At 41.9% G+C, this 4,695-nt stretch overlaps 1 protein-coding gene across 1 annotated transcript in view; it reads right to left on the reverse strand.

The window, feature by feature from the left end:
• HUNK (hormonally up-regulated Neu-associated kinase) overlaps positions 1-4,695 on the reverse strand; it is a 111,344-nt gene that overhangs the window by 25,285 nt on the left and 81,364 nt on the right.

Raw genomic sequence — 4,695 nt, forward strand, 5'->3', positions numbered from 1 at the left:
GGAGAATATGCAGGTCCTCATATGGACAAGGAATGCCAGGGATTCCTTCAAAATGAAGATGGTCTGTCTTGCTTGAGTTTTGGGGCCAGGATATTTTCTTATTTATACTCATTTTATGAAGCACTGTGATATTATCCTTGCAAGAGAAAAAAATACTCTTTTATGTAGCTTTGTACATGATATCCAATTTCCAATATACCAAGTAATAGATTCCGGAAAATAATCTTAATTTGCTTGGTCACCAAACTTTTCTATCTTCTCTCCAAAGCTATTTTTCAGTTTTCTGAGATAATCTAAGTTTTCAGTGATAAGTCATAAAAATTCTCACTTTCTCACAGGCTTTAGCTGTCATTTCAAAAACTGTCCTTTACAGAATGATGGGTGTTACTGTCAACCATTTATTGCAGAGGAAAAATGAAGCCATCAAAAGAGGAGCTAACTCTGATGCCAGAATCAACCCAAAAGAAATAGGCTTTGCTAGTTCAGGACCCCAGGTAACCTCTCCAGGTGGGTTCCCACACAGTTGATGAGGTCACCAGGAGGTCATTTCCCTTTGAGAACGTTGTGGGTAAAAATATATGCGTAGATGCCAGAACAGTCAATGAGGTACATTTACTATTCTAAGTTTTATAGCTGGGTCTCCAAATAAAACTTTTCTAAAATGTTCTTCAATGCTCTGAAAAGCAAGTGGGGCTCCAAAAGAGGGGTTTCTCTTGGAACCTCTATCTCCCTTCTCTCACCTCCCCTATACTGTAAGGTCATTTTATATTTGCTTTATCAGGGGCATCTATTGGTCAAAGAAAATAAGATGTGAGCTTAACGAGTTGAAACAGGGAGGCTATTCAGTAAATGATGTTTCTTTTACAGACATCTCTGTTGCTTACCCTCAAAGGACCTGAACAGCAACCCAGGCTTTCTCAGAGTATGATTAACCAGAAGAGCTAAGAACAGACTGGATGTGTGTTTTTGTTCTATTTTCAGAACAAGCGCTCTGCGCCTTCACAAATTGCTGATGAGCACAAGTAATTTTAGTTCAGATCTCTACTGGTGAATTTTCTTTCTGTGGACATCACAAATATTGCCTTATTATCCAAAAAGGACTTAGAAAACATGCTTAGAGCTCTTTGAAGTTTGTGTTAGGGTCTTGAATATCCCTATGACTCACGAGCAAAAGGGATTAAAATATTCTTCACTGTCCTGGAAAGCCATGGGGGACACAGCCATGTGTCCCAGCCCATCTCCTAAGCTAGCGCTTGGGGTCTCCACTCGGGCTCAAGCGTAGGGATGGCCCACATGGGGCGCGCTCCCTGTCTGTGCTCCATGTCACAGAAGGTACGCGCTCCTCCAGTGCAAAACCTGTTACGTCCATGAGCTTCAGCTTCCAAAGCCTGGACTGGCTTGTGTGAGCTCCTGACCCTGTGCCTAGGGAAAGACAGACAAAGCCATCAAACATTTTGCTCCAGTGCAGCCCATGGGACGACTCCTTCCTCATCACCTCCCAGGAGTAAGCAGCAACAACAATTACTGGACAGTCGAGGCTTCTCAGAAATCTTTTTTTTTCATATGTGTGTGTGTGTGTGTGTGTGTGTGTGTGTGTGTGTGTATACACATATATATATACACACACACAGACATACATATATATAAAAATATATGTATTCTTTGTCAGACTCTTTTTCATTATAGGTTATATATACAAGGTACTGAATATAATTCCCTGTGCTATACAGTAGGGCCTTGTTGTTTATCTATTTTATATATAGTACTATGTAACTGTTAATCCCAAATTCCAAATTTATCTCCCCCCCACCACTGCCCTTCCCCTTTGGTAGCCATAAGTTTGTTTCCTCTGCCTGTGAGTCTATTTCTTTTTTGTAAATAAGTTCATTTAAATCATTTTTTTTTAGATTCCATATGTAAGTGATATCATATATTTGCTTTTCTCTGTCTGACTAACTTCACTTAGTATGACGATCTCCAGGTCCATCCAAGTTGCTGCAAATGGCATTATTTCATTCTTTTTTATGGCTGAGTAATATTCCATTGTACATATATACCACATCTTCTTTATCCATTCATCTGTTGCTGGACATTTAGGTTGCTTCCATGTCTTGGCTATTGTAAATAGTGCTGCTGTAAACATTGGGGTGCATATATCTTTTCCAACTAGAGTTTTCTCCAGATATATGCCCAGGAGTGGGATTGCTGGATCATATGGCAATTCTATTTTAGTTTTTTAAGAAACCTCCATACTGTTTTCCATAGTGGCTGCACCAATTTACATTCCCACCAACAATGTAGGAGGGTTCCTTTTTCTCCACACCCTCTCCAGCATTAATTATTTGTAGGTTTTTTGATGGTGGCCATTCTGACCAGTGTGAGGTGATAAGTCATTGTAGTTTTGATTTGCATTTCTCTAAAAATTAGCGATGTTGAGCATCTTTTCATGTGCCTGTTGGCCATCTCAGCAATCTTGACTGGCATTGGCTCAACCCTCACAAATGCTAACACCCCACCTTCAGCATCACTTCAGTGACTTCATGGTGCAAAACCCTCTAGATCTTAACTGAGTGTCTGGAATGTATCCTAAGTGCCATCATTGAGGTGTAGTGATGAAAAGGTAAATGTGAAAACCATGAAAGGCATTCACAACTCTGTGATGTACAAGCACCAACAAGCAGAAAGAGAAACTGTCTAGAAGTCAGAATTGGCAAGATCCCAACAGCTTAAGCTTTCAAACTACATGGTGGAGAAGAGAGGCAATTCTTCAAAAGTGTGCAGAACAGACTCACAAGGGCAATAACACTGTGCTCTTTTTCAGCTCAAATATGGCAAAAATTATTCCAACTTAATCCAAAAAAAAAAGAGTGCTGTTACACAACAGACGTGGAAAGATCTTCACAAACATGAATGATAGGGGACTTCCCTGGTGGCACAGTGGTTAAGACTCCATGCTCCCAATGCAGGGGGCCCGGGTTCAATCCCTGGTCAGGGAACTAGATCCCACATGCATGCCACACCTAAGAGTTCGCATGCTGCAACTAAGGAGCCCATGTGCCGCAACGAAGGAGCTGGTGAGCCGCAACTAAGGAGCCCGCCTGCTGCAACTGAGACCCAGCGCAACCAAATAAATATTCTCAAAAAAAGGATGAATGATAGAATCATCAAATTAATAGAGATGTGTTAGTGAGACACAATAAAATGGCATATCCTCAATTTGGATGCTTCAATTTTGATATTACTCAAAACATGAGGACAACAGATAAAACCACCAAACCTGGGATGGGGAGGGGAATGGAGGCATCTTATACTGAATAACATAAAGAAAGATAGGGAAGCAGCCCAGTATAGTAGGGAAGTTCAGGTTTGGGGGTCAAGCAGATGCAAATTAAAAACCAGAGAAGCTATATGACCTCACCGAGACTCAGTTTCCTCCTTAATAAATTGGGAATAATAGAACTTACCTTACAGAGTTGTTTTGAGAACAGGAGGTACTATGGAAAGCACTTATCAATGGCCATTCAGTAAATGGCAGCTACTCTTGTTACTGTAAGCTAGTATTCTGGGATGTAAACAAGGCAGTATCATACAGTATCACAAATGAAGGTGGGCCAGGCACGGTAGAAGGGAGGAGTGGTAAACTCGGGGTGCAAAGAACAAAGGGTTGGAGAAGCAGGGGGCTGATGGAAAGGCAGTGGCTGATCCCCAAAACTGAAGGCATTCCCTCTGTAAACAAGATGACCGGAACTTCCTCAGAAGCTGGGGCACAGCTCTGGGCCCTACCACATCGAGCCAGATCCCATATCTGAGTAGTCAAATGAATCTATGGGCTGCCTTCCCAGACCACACACTTTAACACAAGTGCCAGAGACTTAGATTCCCTGAGCAACTACTATGTGCCAATGCTATGTTTTGTACCTGGCACAAAGGGTTAAATAAAGCCCAAGATGAGTAGATATACACATATCCCAATGGTAAAAGAATAAAAGGGGGAGGGCCATGTCCAAATTCCTTAATTGTAAAATCAGATATAGAAATGCACTTCATGCTTGTTCATGTCTGACCAGTCAAGACCACAACATCCTGTAGGAATGTGAAGATCTTTAACAAGCACACACAGAGCTTAAGGCCAAAGTCAAAACTGTCTGCTCAGCGCAGGAGCTACGTGAGGTTGGACACCAACTCCAGGGATGCTGACATTGCTTGGAACATTTCTAATTTTTCTTCTGTGGAATTTCCTTTGGATTTTTTAACATTTTCACGGGTGCAACTTTTACTTCTCTAAGGGTAAATTTAATTGTCACAATCAGAAGACACTTAGAGCCTAGACTGCTAAGGCCAGATAATAGTATTGGGGTAAAAACAAGTTTGGTTCAGAAGTAATGAGTAATGACCAATTTCCTCGTCTCATTCCTTGCCCTGCTGCCCAACCCTCCTCAGAGACGATGGCAGGGGCCACTGCCCACCCCCCACCCCCACTCCTCCTCCTACAGCCTGTGGCTCACACTAATAATGCTGTCAGGTCAACGGATATTTCTGGCTTTCTGACTTCCAGATATATGGTAGGGTTGCACTTCCTCAGTTCCTCTAGCTGGGTGAAGCCATGTAACATGTTTTAGAAAGTTAGGAGTTATGAGTGGAATGTTGGTGGAAGATTTCACTGCTGACAAGAGACCTTCTAGATTTCTCTTTCCC

Source organism: Lipotes vexillifer, unplaced genomic scaffold (genome assembly GCF_000442215.2).
Source record: "Lipotes vexillifer unplaced genomic scaffold, Lipotes_vexillifer_v1.1 scaffold689, whole genome shotgun sequence".
NCBI classification, from domain to species: Eukaryota; Metazoa; Chordata; class Mammalia; order Artiodactyla; family Lipotidae; genus Lipotes; species Lipotes vexillifer.